Source organism: Silene latifolia, chromosome 10, assembly GCF_048544455.1.
Source record: "Silene latifolia isolate original U9 population chromosome 10, ASM4854445v1, whole genome shotgun sequence".
Classification (NCBI taxonomy): Eukaryota; Viridiplantae; Streptophyta; class Magnoliopsida; order Caryophyllales; family Caryophyllaceae; genus Silene; species Silene latifolia.
The window spans coordinates 145,218,115-145,235,294 of NC_133535.1; the positions used below are offsets into that span (position 1 = coordinate 145,218,115).

Here is a 17,180-nt window from a genome sequence, read left to right on the forward strand (position 1 = left end):
CACCCGTCTCCTTCAAGGTTTCGGTCTTTTCTGTTTCCTTGATGGATCGTCAAACCCTCCACCAAAAACAACCACACTCGCCGCCACCACCACCAAACCCAACCCTGACCCAATACCGAACCCTGCCTACAACACGTGGTTTAAACAAGACCAACTTATTCTTGGTGCGCTCGCTGGCACGCTCCATAAGACCGTTGCACCATTAATCCTTGATTGTACCACATCTCATGAGGCTTGGAACCTCCTTGCCACAACCTATTCCAACCCCTCCTATGGCCACATTCTCCAATTAAAAGACCGTCTCAAACATATCACCCTTGGCGACAAATCCATCACAGATTATATGCTCGCCATCAAAACTTGCGCCGCCAACCTTGCCCAATTAGGAAAACCAGTCGACAATGAGGACGTCATAAGCCAAATCCTTGATGGCCTCGACGAAAAACTATACTAACCCGTCATTGATGCCGTTCGTGCTCGTGACGTACCCATCACTTTTCAAAGATTTACATGAAAAACTTATCAACCATGAACTCATTGTAAACAAACAAACCCCTACCACCCCCTTCACCCCCTCGGCTCATGCTGCCTCTACCCGTCCCTACACAACCTCCACGTCGCGCTACCAACCACAACCCTACCAGCCCCGGCCTCAATACCAAACCCAACCCCAGCCTCGCTATCCTCTCCAAAACCAGACCACAAACCAAGCTCCAAAACCCTTCTTAGGTCGTTGCCAATATTGTCGAAGCAAGGGTCATGTTATTAGCGATTGTCCCGATTTTAAGCGAGACTATCCTAATGTTGCATTTCCTCCTCCACCACCGTGACAGAACTGTGCTTATGCTCACACGCCCACTGCCTTCTCCAACCCCTCCTCTTCCTACCTAATTGATAGTGGTGCTTCTCACCTACCTCTTTTTGTTTTAAGGCCATCTCGACGGGAGCAACACTTCTCCAGGGACACTTCCGTGAAGGAACCTACGAATGGCACCCATCACCTCCAATCCACGCCTATTCCGCAACCTCAAGCTCTTGGCACCACCGTCTCGACAACCCCTCAAATGCAACCCTTAAATTACTGAATTCTCAATTTAATTTCCGTATTTCAAATTTCACTCATTGTACCCCATGCTTAATAAAAAAAATGTCAAAAATTACCTTTTTCTGTCTCGACTCTCACATCGACTGCACCCCTCGACATCATCTATTCGGATGTCTGGACCGCCCCTGTTCTTTCTCACGACAAATTCAAGTACTACATTATTTTTGTAGATCATTTTAGTCACTATTTTTGGCTTTACCCTATTAAAAACAAATCTGATACATTCGTTACTTTTCATCAATTTAAATCAATTGTCAAAAAATACTTTAATAAACCCATATGCAATTTTATTTCGACAATGGCGGTGAGTATAAGAAATTAACTCCTGCTCTTCTAAATAACGGTATCACTCACTTAACCTCGCCTCCACAAACACCCGAACATAATGGGTTTGCAGAGCGGCGTCATAGACACGTTGTCGAAACCGGACTCGCTCTCCTCACTCAAATCCATCTTCCAACCACCTTCTGGCCATATGCCTTCTCCACTACAACTTATCTTATTAATCGATTACCTACATCAACTCTCCAAAATAAATCACCCTATGAAATTCTTCACCACAAACCACCCAACTACCACAAACTCCGTTCTTTTGGCTACTTTTGCTTCCCGTGACTTCGACCCTATACCGCTCACAAACTGGAGCATCGAACCAAACCATGTATTTTTGTGGGCTATTCGACCACCCAAATTGCCTATATTTGTTACGACTCATCTTCGTGCAAATTATTTACATCTCGCCATGTTCGTTTCGTTGAATCCGACTTCCCCTATCTTACCCTCACCAACACAACCCAATCGACTCCTCCCACTCCCGGTCAATGGTGCACTCTTTCTCTTCCCATTCTCGACCTCACCATCCCACAAACAACACCCACGCCCCCTGACCCGAACCCGACACCCACCTCTCCTAGACAACCCACTCCCTTGCCATCCCCACCACCCACCTCCCCTCGCCAACAAACTCCTTCGCCTACTCCTCTTCCACCAAATTCCTCCTCAACCACGACTCCCACTACTCCTGCCTCGTTTCCCTCACCATCTCCACCAACCCCACCACCTCCACCTCCCCCTCCATGACGTGTTGAAACCCGTTTCTCTCATAATATTGTTAAACCCAATCCACGATATGCCAAAACAGTCGTCTCTCCTATAACTTATACCACGCCCACCACAACCAAACAAGCCCTCATCTATCTCCGTTGGCGAGTTGCCATGATCGATGAATACCAAACCCTTATTCGAAACCAAACTTGGACACTCGTCCCTCGTTCTCACGCCCACAACATTATTGGATGTAAATGGGTATACCGCGTCAAGTACAACCCGGATGGGAGCCTCAAACAACATAAAGCTAGGTTAGTTGCCAAAGGATTCCATCAAAGACCAGGTATTGATTACTAGGAAACCTTCAGTCCCGTGATTAAATACGTCTTGTCCTAACCTTTGTCGTTACGCAGGGTTGGCATCTCCGCCAAATTGATGTCAACAATCCATTTCTCCAAGGTAACCTCAATGATACCGTGTTTATGACCCAACCATCAGGTTTCATTGACACAGGAAAACCCGATCATGTCTGTAAATTAAACAAAGCTCTTTACGGCCTTAAACAAGCTCCGAGAGCATGGTACACCGAACTCAAATCTTATTTAATTCGTTATGGATTCAAAAACTCCGTATCCGACCCATCTCTCTTCATTTATAACACGGCCCACATTAAACTTCTCGTTCTAGTTTACGTTGACGATATAATTGTCACCGGACCCAACCAAACCCACATCCAATCCTTTATAAACCACATTGCTACCAAATTTTCACTCAAAGACTTAGGCCCCCTCTCCTTCTTCCTTAGTATTGAAGTCACTCCAATCACGACTAGATGAAGTCTAAACCAAACCAAATATCTCTCTGATTTACTACATAAATTTAACTACCAGGATTGTAATCCTGCCTCTACAACCGGCTCAACCAATTCACGATAAGACCAACTATCAAGCTATCATTGGAAATCTACAATACCTTTCTCTTACACGACCTAACATTGCCTATTCTGTCAATAAACTTGCCCAATTCTTAACCCACCCGACCACCCTTAATTGGACTGCTCTAAAGAGGTTACTTCGCTATCTTCGTGGTACCCTCCATCTTGGCGTCCACCTCACTAAATCCACACCCCTTCGTCATCATGCCTACTGCGATGCGGACTGGGGTGGTGATACATCGGACTATGTCTCTACCTCCGGTTATCTAGTTTATCTTGGCTCTAATCCTATCAGTTGGTCCTCCCGCAAGCAACGTGCCCTTTAGCTCTCGTCCACTAAAGCTGAATTCAGAGCCGTGGCTTGTTGGGAAATGTGTCCTCAACAATAGTGCGATCACATGATTTAAATATCATTATTAAATCTCATTTTAAGAATACATGTGGGATGTAATATTTTACAAGTCAACTGGTCCACACATATCGGTAATGATTGGCTGACTAGAGTTTGACATTACTGTCGTGCGACGGTGGTGATCAGTTGATCCCCTTAGGTCATACCTATAGGGAAATACTCTTAATTGATTATTTAATTAATCGTATACCGATACGAGTTAATTAAATTGCTTAAAATTGACGGATGATTTTGTGAGTATAATTTACGTATCAAATTGAAATGTAATTAAATGAGATACGGTCTGAGTAATCGAATTGTATCATTACTCGGATGAAATTATTGTTTAAAGAAACAATTAAATTTGAATGAATTATTATAAATACGATTTATAAATTGGTGAAATATTTGGTACAAGTAATTACGAATTACTAGTCGATTTTGTAAATGACATATTTTATGAGTATGTTGATTTTTAATATGATAAAAATACATTGCATCGTAACATGTCATGTAACATGTTACATGTGACAAATTTGACAAATGACAAAATAAAATGGATTCTCCATTTTATACTTAAAACCGAAATATGGGTGTGTGTTTAGTAAATATTGTGTTATTTATTTTTAAATAAAAACACAATCATGACACTAGGTAGTAGGCTTGCATGCCTAGTCTCTTGTGAAGAGCAAAAACAAAAGGCATTGGGCATACTACCCAATGCCCCTTTTTCGGCCACCAACAAGAAAGAGAGGAAAGCTCTTCTCTTTTACATCATTCATTCCTCCCATCTTATTTTTCCTAGTGTAAGAAAATCCTTGAAAACTCTCTACAATTTATGATAATTCTAGAGAAATAAAATCTCACAAAAACACCACCTCTTGACCGAAATTTCAAGAGTGAAAATACAATTTATATTGTATCAATTTTATTGTAAAACCATTATTATTACTAGATCTAAATAGTATTGGTTTATTAAGATGTATTCCTTGGGTATATGCTTTTGGGAGGGATTCTACACTTGAATCCTTGTTCTTCCATTTGGAAAGCTCAAGAACAAAAGAAAAGGAGATTTCTTTTGTGCCCATTTGAACCGAAATTTCAATGTAAGGATATGATTTCTTCTCTTTTATTATATTGTTTGCATGCATAAAATCCACATTTAATTTTAGACAAATTAATTTTGACATATAAGAGTATGTTAGTATGTATATGAATCTACATTTCCTTCAATCGGTATCAAGAGCCACGGTTGTTTGCATGCAAATCGGTTAAAAGTTTTTCCGAGTTATAAGAATAACGAATAAAACTTGTAAAATTTGTGTTATTATGATATATCACGAAATTAATCCATGCATGTTAATATTTTTGGTCCTAAAATGTTTTAGGATTTTTTGGTTAATTTTACGGATTTTATTGTTCATATTTTACAATAATGGCATTTAAATATGATTTTATGAGTAAAAATGTCATTTTTGGTCTAAAATTAGCTATACTTCGAATTTTAAGTTGGTTTTTGGATATGTTGTTACATATATTATTTTGAGATAACCTGTAAATTTTCATAATTTTTGGACTTGTTATGCTCGAAAAATGAATTTTTCATTATTAAATTCGGATTTAGGTGAAAAATAGGTTAATATGAGTTAAATTTCGAATCTGGTCATAGAAAATTAATATGTTGTCACATGCAATTTTACAAGATGTGTGTAAAATAATTGGCTATAAAGAAGTCTTTTTGCATGATTTATGGATTTTTGAAGAAAAATAGCATAAATAGTGACATTATTAGTGGAAAATTAATAAAACATAATCTATGACTTAGGAAAAACGTCTAATGTTGCATTTTATTATCTTTTTCAGATATAAAATTGAAAAGTTAATGAAAATAATTTTTCCATGTTTTTATGATTATTTTATTAAAAATCGATAAACCGCAACATTGTTTTTCCGGTAAATTTTCGAAATTTTTAACCTAAGGTTTTTGAACATTATGAGTGTCATGGAATTTTTCCAGAATGTTCATGAGTTTAAATTTTGGATTTTGAATTTATTTGAAATTTTGTGATTTATTTGAAGTTTAATAGCTTATTTTGTAATTTTGGTCCATTTATCAACAAATTTGTAAATAAAAGTTAATTATGGTCAAATTATTAGTGAAGACTAAGTTTTGAGTCCTAAGAGGTTAGGGTAATTAACTTATGCATAAATATGAGTTTATGTATTTTTGTGATTATAAAATGTTGAAATCACGCAAATCCGTAAAAACCGAGTAATATACGATATTGGCTAATTAAAAGGCGATTTAGCATAAAATTGAGCATGTTCATACATATTATAATGCTGCATTTTCTTTATGATTGTCATAATTTTAATTTATGTAATTTTTGAATTATGTAATTTTACTTAGTATGGCCTTAGATTTTAATTGGTATTTCCCGAAATGTATGGGAATATCGATTCGGTTGTATTTTTATTGTGATCTCGTTTCACCGTTTTGTAATTTAATAGATTTATTTTATTTTAGTTACAAATGTATAATAGGAAATTATGTAATTTATTATGTAATTTTATTCATTCCGGAGTTCCCAAAGACGGATTTCTTCAAGAATGGCGATACATAAAGACGGTGTTACTTCGAGATGCGTGCCACAACCGAAGTTCAAGGGACCAATGGAGTTGGTTTCCGAATATGTAATAGATAAATAGTTTTCTATTTTAGGAAAGGTCATACTAGGATTTATTTATCTTTATGCTTGCATTTTATTTTATGTCACATGCATTGCTAAATCGCCATAACTAAACATGCATTATCATTTTATCGAGTTTATCGACCGTGTCAATTATAATTATCGTAGTTCACCGCTTTAGTTCACTTAAAACGTGATAGATAATAAATTGACATGACCTCTCGCTAAAATAAACAATTGAGACATAGCCTTACTAAATAATAGAAACCATGAAAACCTATTTCGCGAGGGAGTGCACTCGGCTACCCCGGGGTACAAACCTTGTTACGTAGGGGAAGTGGGTGATAAATGTTAATCCACCGAATTCATGTTGATGAGGGTTTCATCGGCTACACCGTACCTAAGTTAATGTGGGTTTGGATAATGGACACATTTATTCGAAATTTGGATTGAACTCAACAAAAGTAATTGATAAGGGTTTCATCGGCTACCCCGTGCCCTTGTTGATGTGTTTTGGGCTATAGATAAATATTAGAGTAATTTTATCGACCGAGAGTTCTAAAAGTAGAATCGATTAAAGAGTTAATCCACCGAGTTATATTGATAAGGGTTTCATCGGCTACCCCGTGCCCAAGTTAATATGAATTTGGATCTTGGAATCATTTATCATAGTTGGGTAGAGGTCACTATGTAAATGCTATACTTGTTTACAAGTATTAATATAACGATGAATGTTTTGTTTTCCACTATTCCGTTATCATATTGTTCTATTTCTTTACCACAATTCATATACGATATCATTTCGATTTTGATTCAAATCTCCATTAAAACATCGTAACTAAAGACAAAATATGAATTTTCTTCTAAAGACCTCGTATGAACCATTGCTAAGGATCTCTTGTAAAGAGTATAGATTAAAGTTATTCATTATCAAACAGGTTTTTGATTCTTGACTAACACATCTACTTACAATGGATTATTTTTCATATACTTAAGTGAATTAAGTACTTTGAAGCGATAAATTATTTTGGTAATTAGTTTTGTCAGAATTCGTAATTGACCAAAATAACGCAACCACTTCAATGAAAGTTTTAAGACTAAAACGAACAAATGAAGAGTAATCTTCATGAATTCAATTTTGCTTCTCAAAGCAAAGACTCATTGAAATGAGTGGGAGCATTCTCTTAAACCGGTAAGATGAAGACGAGGTTCAAGAAGTAAAGATTATAATGGAATTGATACTAGGTAACGTTAAAGGTAAAGTTGTTGAGAATGACGATACTAAACCTATCAATCCCGACCGATGAAGTTTCCATTGTCTTAAATGTTGGACACGAGAAAGGAAACAACCCCAAATTATTGAAGAATTATCAAGTTAGTTGTGGGACATCTAATGGGACCTTCTTCTTTAAAATGTTTATTTGATTAAACATAAAATTTTGCTAGTACTACTTCGTCAATATTAGAAACCAATGGAGGTTTTCATCATTGTACTTGATACATAGGATGATTAGAATATGACGACAAGCAACAATAATGTCGAGAGATAGAGTAATTGTGTACTCAATCTAGTTTTTGGATTTAAAGTTGTACTTAATTATGACTATTAAGTGCATAAACTCTAAATAAGAATATAAACTTGTTAAGATACAAAAGAGATTTTCACCTTTGTGACACTTTACACCATGATTTGATGTATGGCTAGCCCATCATCAAGGTGATTATATTCTAAACCAAACTAGAATGATATATCATGAAGATGATGTAAGACTCAAATTGGTAACCCAAGATTAAACCCTAAATTTTGGAATGATAAACGCAAAGAGTTATCGAGTACTCTTGAAACCATTAGATTGTTAATGGTATATGCGTATCTTGTATTCAAAGCAAGATGTCTCGTGCCTTTTGGTTGAAAAGGAGATCGAGGTTGTAAATCATTGATCCATAATAGGTTGATCATTTTCTTTTACCAACGATTTAAGTTGAGGCTAATGTGTTCACTTAATAAGGTAAATAGAGAAATCTTTGAAGAAGTTTAAAGAGTTCAAGGAATCACGATTTAGTCGTGATGGGATTATCAAAGTCAAGACTTTGACATAAGCCAAAGGAAATGTGATATAGTATCACAAATTAATCTCTCTTAACACGCATTATGGAATAATGTGTGGTTGGATGTGAATTCAAACACTATTCGATATGGTTTGGACTTCAATCAAGTTACTTTGAGTTACTTGATCCTTTTGGGGAATTTATCATTTTGTCTAATTTATTTTCCACTAAATCATATGAGATATGAAATGGTAATGTGCCATATTTGTAAGTTATCACAAGAAACAAATGCTCATTTTTTCCCTTTCAATTATCACGAAATACGACGGGTTTGCGGCTCATGAAGTCAGTCTTTCTAAAATACAAGTTTATTTCTAGAAGACAGAGTGGGAGAAATTATTCAAAGAGCCACAAAGATGTTATGTCGCAAGAAACTGGTCTTTCTTGGCTACATGAGATGTTTTGTGTAAGACATTGTTTCTTTAAAACCTAGGAGGTTAAAGTTCGTCACTTGTTGAAAATGATTCATGCTACTTTTAAGAAAGCAAAGAGCTTATAAATTACAAGAGAAATCGTTTGATTCAAATTGATTACTTCTAGAAAATAATGAATATATGACTTACATAAGAGTGTTTAAGTCACAACTCAATACAAGGCTTAGAGCCATGAAAATCCAAAATAAAAGGCTTGATTAGTGACAAAGGGTTTTGCACTAATAAAGAGATATTTCAAAGCAAGATTGGTTGATTAGTGACAAAGGGTCTTGCACTAATTAAAATGCTTAAGTCTATTTGGATCTTCTTAGGGATTGTGTTTCATTATGAGGTTATGAAATACATAGCGAGTGAATCTAAAACCCACTTCTTCAATAGAAGGAATGTATTCAATACATGTCTTGAGTTTAGTAGATTTTTGCAATCCTAAGATAATGTGAAACTTAAGAGAGGGTCTTAAGTAGGACATCAATGAGTTAGAATCAACATTTTGATCATGTGATAAAACATTTCTCGATAAGTCGAGAAGTTGTGTTTATACATGAAGTTTAGTGGGAGTTACGGAAATTTTAATTAGTCCGATATGTGGATGACATATTGATCATTAGGAATGATTTGAGACTTTTGGAGTATTATAATACATCTGGAATATCCGGATTTATGAAGATAAATCCACATGATATTAGCGTCAGTAAGAAGTCTTATGTTGATAAGATTCATGACTAGTTAAATTAAATTGAACGTACTTGATTGATTCCATTTGTTTCCGCTGCCGGATCAATTAAATGAGTAATGATGTATAACACTTCATATACTTTGAGTATGATGAATTGTTTTCAAAATCGAATTTAAGTAATCTTTACCTAGTATGTAAAGATTACCCTTAAGTGCTTGCAGAAGCATTAAGGAAGTAAAGCAAAGTGTTTATGATGCAATTTTGTGTAAGGATGTTACACAAGTGACAATTGACAATTGAGATTGCGCATGGTTTCCGACAAAACCATAATCAAAACACATTAGGATGGTTAAGATACCATTGCGGCTATGTTAATTAAGAAGTAGATTTTCTAGAATCGTTCTAGGCAATAAAGAACAATGAGAGATATTTATAACGGAAATTGAGTACATTTGCAATCATGAGATGTGCAAGAGGATGAGTCTCGCACACTGTGAAAACAGTGGGAGCTATTCTTAGGCTAGAGGACCTATGTCTTGATTGGATCTCGACACATACTCAGAAAGTTTTGTGATGGAAATGTATACATTACAAAGGAAAACGAGTATGTAGTAAGGTTGAGTAAGGTACAAGAAATTGATAAAACCTACTAACCAAAGCCTTCTCAAAGGCTAAACATGATGAGTCATGTCATTTCAATTGAATTGAAATGAACAACTACGTACAAGATCAAATTAGATTATAGAACATGAAATAGTAATCAGGCATTGACTATTCATATGTGATAATCGCATTTGTCGTTCGAGTTTTACTTTAAAACTCTGTTATTATACTTTGTTACATCCAAACGGGTTGTAGAGACAATTGAACCCCGTTAAAGTGAACACAGATTAACATAGTATTCGCCCATAGTCACTTGTATGAGGTGACGTCTCGAAGTGACTAGAGTGTGATGCGATTGATGGCAAGTTCAAGTGCCATAGAGTCATGTGAGATGACTAGTCGATCACATAGGCAGATTGTTAGGAACATTTTGTCGGGCCTAATGACCGCTTATAGAGTTCTGGCAAATTTATATAGCCTGGTCGTGGCGAGAGATACTATAGTATTCAAATGAGTCGATTCTTTTGACTAAAGACTATTCACCTAAGATGGCACAGTTTCAGATTAACTTTGATTTGTGTTACTACGATCTTCGTAAATGGGGTCAAATGGGCATATTTTGGGTTATGATGGCTGTGGCTAGTCGAAGGGAATGAGTGCGATAGGAATTGTCCATCCCCTTGTCGGGGTTTAAAACAATATCTCAGGGCCACTCGAGGAGTAATGAACTCGAAATGCGTGGCCACGCTCGGAAGGTATCTATGATAGATAAATCCGGTCAATCGGTTATTCTCCAGATCGAGGAAACCACTCTCGATATGATCACTTGCAAGTACGACCGAAAGACACCTTGCATTGAGTGGGAGATAGTAATAGGACAAGAGAATTGGTGACGCACACTTGTCGAGGACAAGTGGGAGATTGTTGGGAAATGTGTCCTCAACAATAGTGCGATCACATGATTTAAATATCATTATTAAATCTCATTTTAAGAATACATGTGGGATGTAATATTTTACAAGTCAACTGGTCCACACATATCGGTAATGATTGGTGACTAGAGTTTGACATTATTGTCGTGCGACGGTGGTGATCTATTGATCCCCTTAGGTCATACCTATAGGGAAATACTCTTAATTGATTATTTAATTAATCGTATACCGATCGAGTTAATTAAATTGCTTAAAATTGACGGATGATTTTGTGAGTATAATTTACGTATCAAATTGAAATGTAATTAAATGAGATACGGTCCGAGTAATCGAATTGTATCATTACTCGGATGAAATTATTGTTTAAAGAAACAATTAAATTTGAATGAATTATTATAAATACGATTTATAAATTGGTGAAATATTTGGTACAAGTAATTACGAATTACTAGTCGATTTTGTAAATGACATATTTTATGAGTATGTTGATTTTTAATATGATAAAAATACATTGCATCGTAACATGTCATGTAACATGTTACATGTGACAAATTTGACAAATGACAAAATAAAATGGATTCTCCATTTTATACTTAAAACCGAAATATGGGTGTGTGTTTAGTAAATATTGTGTTATTTATTTTTAAATAAAAACACAATCATGACACTAGGTAGTAGGCTTGCATGCCTAGTCTCTTGTGAAGAGCAAAAACAAAAGGCATTGGGCATACTACCCAATGCCCCTTTTTCGGCCACCAACAAGAAAGAGAGGAAAGCTCTTCTCTTTTACATCATTCATTCCTCCCATCTTATTTTTCCTAGTGTAAGAAAATCCTTGAAAACTCTCTACAATTTATGATAATTCTAGAGAAATAAAATCTCACAAAAACACCACCTCTTGACCGAAATTTCAAGAGTGAAAATACAATTTATATTGTATCAATTTTATTGTAAAACCATTATTATTACTAGATCTAAATAGTATTGGTTTATTAAGATGTATTCCTTGGGTATATGCTTTTGGGAGGGATTCTACACTTGAATCCTTGTTCTTCCATTTGGAAAGCTCAAGAACAAAAGAAAAGGAGATTTCTTTTGTGCCCATTTGAACCGAAATTTCAATGTAAGGATATGATTTCTTCTCTTTTATTATATTGTTTGCATGCATAAAATCCACATTTAATTTTAGACAAATTAATTTTGACATATAAGAGTATGTTAGTATGTATATGAATCTACATTTCCTTCAATCGGTATCAAGAGCCACGGTTGTTTGCATGCAAATCGGTTAAAAGTTTTTCCGAGTTATAAGAATAACGAATAAAACTTGTAAAATTTGTGTTATTATGATATATCACGAAATTAATCCATGCATGTTAATATTTTTGGTCCTAAAATGTTTTAGGATTTTTTGGTTAATTTTACGGATTTTATTGTTCATATTTTACAATAATGGCATTTAAATATGATTTTATGAGTAAAAATGTCATTTTTGGTCTAAAATTAGCTATACTTCGAATTTTAAGTTGGTTTTTGGATATGTTGTTACATATATTATTTTGAGATAACCTGTAAATTTTCATAATTTTTGGACTTGTTATGCTCGAAAAATGAATTTTTCATTATTAAATTCGGATTTAGGTGAAAAATAGGTTAATATGAGTTAAATTTCGAATCTGGTCATAGAAAATTAATATGTTGTCACATGCAATTTTACAAGATGTGTGTAAAATAATTGGCTATAAAGAAGTCTTTTTGCATGATTTATGGATTTTTGAAGAAAAATAGCATAAATAGTGACATTATTAGTGGAAAATTAATAAAACATAATCTATGACTTAGGAAAAACGTCTAATGTTGCATTTTATTATCTTTTTCAGATATAAAATTGAAAAGTTAATGAAAATAATTTTTCCATGTTTTTATGATTATTTTATTAAAAATCGATAAACCGCAACATTGTTTTTCCGGTAAATTTTCGAAATTTTTAACCTAAGGTTTTTGAACATTATGAGTGTCATGGAATTTTTCCAGAATGTTCATGAGTTTAAATTTTGGATTTTGAATTTATTTGAAATTTTGTGATTTATTTGAAGTTTAATAGCTTATTTTGTAATTTTGGTCCATTTATGAACAAATTTGTAAATAAAAGTTAATTATGGTCAAATTATTAGTGAAGACTAAGTTTTGAGTCCTAAGAGGTTAGGGTAATTAACTTATGCATAAATATGAGTTTATGTATTTTTGTGATTATAAAATGTTGAAATCACGCAAATCCGTAAAAACCGAGTAATATACGATATTGGCTAATTAAAAGGCGATTTAGCATAAAATTGAGCATGTTCATACATATTATAATGCTGCATTTTTTTTATGATTGTCATAATTTTAATTTATGTAATTTTTGAATTATGTAATTTTACTTAGTATGGCCTTAGATTTTAATTGGTATTTCCCGAAATGTATGGGAATATCGATTCGGTTGTATTTTTATTGTGATCTCGTTTCACCGTTTTGTAATTTAATAGATTTATTTTATTTTAGTTACAAATGTATAATAGGAAATTATGTAATTTATTATGTAATTTTATTCATTCCGGAGTTCCCAAAGACGGATTTCTTCAAGAATGGCGATACATAAAGACGGTGTTACCTCGAGATGCGTGCCACAAACCGAAGTTCAAGGGACCAATGGAGTTGGTTTCCGAATATGTAATAGATAAATAGTTTTCTATTTTAGGAAAGGTCATACTAGGATTTATTTATCTTTATGCTTGCATTTTATTTTATGTCACATGCATTGCTAAATCGCCATAACTAAACATGCATTATCATTTTATCGAGTTTATCGACCGTGTCAATTATAATTATCGTAGTTCACCGCTTTAGTTCACTTAAAACGTGATAGATAATAAATTGACATGACCTCTCGCTAAAATAAACAATTGAGACATAGCCTTACTAAATAATAGAAACCATGAAAACCTATTTCGCGAGGGAGTGCACTCGGCTACCCCGGGGTACAAACCTTGTTACGTAGGGGAAGTGGGTGATAAATGTTAATCCACCGAATTCATGTTGATGAGGGTTTCATCGGCTACACCGTACCTAAGTTAATGTGGGTTTGGATAATGGACACATTTATTCGAAATTTGGATTGAACTCAACAAAAGTAATTGATAAGGGTTTCATCGGCTACCCCGTGCCCTTGTTGATGTGTTTTGGGCTATAGATAAATATTAGAGTAATTTTATCGACCGAGAGTTCTAAAAGTAGAATCGATTAAAGAGTTAATCCACCGAGTTATATTGATAAGGGTTTCATCGGCTACCCCGTGCCCTAGTCTCTTGTGAAGAGCAAAAACAAAAGGCATTGGGCATACTACCCAATGCCCCTTTTTCGGCCACCAACAAGAAAGAGAGGAAAGCTCTTCTCTTTTACATCATTCATTCCTCCCATCTTATTTTTCCTAGTGTAAGAAAATCCTTGAAAACTCTCTACAATTTATGATAATTCTAGAGAAATAAAATCTCACAAAAACACCACCTCTTGACCGAAATTTCAAGAGTGAAAATACAATTTATATTGTATCAATTTTATTGTAAAACCATTATTATTACTAGATCTAAATAGTATTGGTTTATTAAGATGTATTCCTTGGGTATATGCTTTTGGGAGGGATTCTACACTTGAATCCTTGTTCTTCCATTTGGAAAGCTCAAGAACAAAAGAAAAGGAGATTTCTTTTGTGCCCATTTGAACCGAAATTTCAATGTAAGGATATGATTTCTTCTCTTTTATTATATTGTTTGCATGCATAAAATCCACATTTAATTTTATGACAAATTAATTTTGACATATAAGAGTATGTTAGTATGTATATGAATCTACATTTCCTTCATGGCTGCCACGACCTCCGAACTTTTATGGCTTATTTCCCTTTTACAGGAGCTCGATGTTCGTGTCCCTTAGCCCCCAGCTATTTATTATGACAACTTATCTGCCACTCATTATTCTGCAAATCCTGTATTTCACTCGAGGATGAAGCATTTAGCACTATCGTTTCATTTTGTTAAAGAGCAAGTTCGTCTTGGTCATATCTGCGTGCAACACATTAATGGCAGTGATCAATTGGCAGATACACTCACAAAGCCACTACATAAACCGCTCTTTCTTGAATTAACATCCAAGATTGGCCTTCGTCCACGACCGTCCATCTTGAACGGGAATATTGAAGATATTCCTTCCTCAAAAAAGTCAGACACAATCTTCTATTGTTATCTTGCATATCTTGATTGTTTAGGAAACAATTGTACATATCTTTTCTGTTTTATTTGTTCCTATTATTGTGTAGTTGTTACCTAGTTTATCTCCTAGTCTTTAGGATATTTTATTCTTCTATGTACCTATATATACATGTAATTTATACTGACATATTATAAATCAAATACATTCTTTATAATATCTACTAGCCTTGAAAATTGCACAGAAGATGTATTAAATGAAAAAAAAATCTAAAACAACAAATAAAAACCAATTTTTAATTTGTTCTAAAACGACAAATAAAAAGAAAAAAAGGGATCGGAATATAATTTTCTATGAAACAAACGGCTTTATGTTGTTGATAATACGCATTTGTCTTTTTCAAGAATATTAAGTAAAAGTACATAAATGACATAAGAATTTTAGAATAATTTTTTGACCAGTTTATTGCAATTTTTATATCATACTAGTTGAGATCCCGTGCTAAAGCACGGTATTTGAGAGCTAAAGAATGATATTTGTGAGTTTTTTTTATATAGTGGCCATTTAAGATATTTGTATAAATGAGTTGTACTTATTATAAGTTCTAATGTACGTTATAATGTTCGTGACATATTTAGAAAAAAAAAGTGTATTATTTAAAAGACTTTTAGATTAAATTATTTTTGTGCAAGCCTTTTTTTATTATTACATATAATGAAAACCGATTATTATTCAAAAACGTACTCTATATAGGGTCACTACTAATAAGGGATATGATCATTGAGTTAAAAACAAAATATAAGTATAATCTCGTAGTATATATAGGATATATATTATCATACTATATAATATCACGTAGCATATAGTCATAATAAATAAGTATATATATTATAGGATATTCATAAATCAATATATCACGTGCATATATTATTAATTGAGATAATTATAATATCACAGGATAATTATAATATCACGTAGCATATATTCACAATATGAAAATTATATATAATTTAATTTCTTATTTTACATTAATATATTTTTTAATTTATTTTCAGGTTTTTTTTTATGAAGATTGGAGTGTGAATGCGTTAATAAATAGGAAGTTAATTGAATGCAAAATATTTTATTAAATATGGGATAAAGTTGTGGAATCTTTCTTGCTAAATATTTTATTTATGGCAAATATTGATCCAATATTTTGATTTTAAATTTGATTTTATTATGGATTCGAAAGATTTGTATGTAACGTATGAAGAGTTCATTTGGAAGAAAAAATATCAGTTGGGCAGATTTGAAATTTGGGCCATTATTAGAATAAGTATATGGGCTGATTTGATACGTTGAAAAATTAGGCCCTTTAAGAAGGTGAAGACAATTGAGCGGGAAAAAACATAAGATTTCTTATTCTTTTAGTTATAGGGGGATGAAAAAAATCTAAAACAACAAATAAAAACCAATTTTTAATTTGTTCTAAAACGACAAATAAAAAGAAAAAAAGGGATCGGAATATAATTTTCTATGAAACAAACGGCTTTATGTTGTTGATAATACGCATTTGTCTTTTTCAAGAATATTAAGTAAAAGTACATAAATGACATAAGAATTTTAGAATAATTTTTTGACCAGTTTATTGCAATTTTTATATCATACTAGTTGAGATCCCGTGCTAAAGCACGGTATTTGAGAGCTAAAGAATGATATTTGTGAGTTTTTTTTATATAGTGGCCATTTAAGATATTTGTATAAATGAGTTGTACTTATTATAAGTTCTAATGTACGTTATAATGTTCGTGACATATTTAGAAAAAAAAAAGTGTATTATTTAAAAGACTTTTAGATTAAATTATTTTTGTGCAAGCCTTTTTTTATTATTACATATAATGAAAACCGATTATTATTCAAAAACGTACTCTATATAGGGTCACTACTAATAAGGGATATGATCATTGAGTTAAAAACAAAATATAAGTATAATCTCGTAGTATATATAGGATATATATTATCATACTATATA

At 33.5% G+C, this 17,180-nt stretch overlaps 1 pseudogene; it reads left to right on the plus strand.

The window, feature by feature from the left end:
- Positions 1–17,180, plus strand: part of LOC141606179 (2-alkenal reductase (NADP(+)-dependent)-like) — a 39,366-nt pseudogene that overhangs the window by 1,040 nt on the left and 21,146 nt on the right.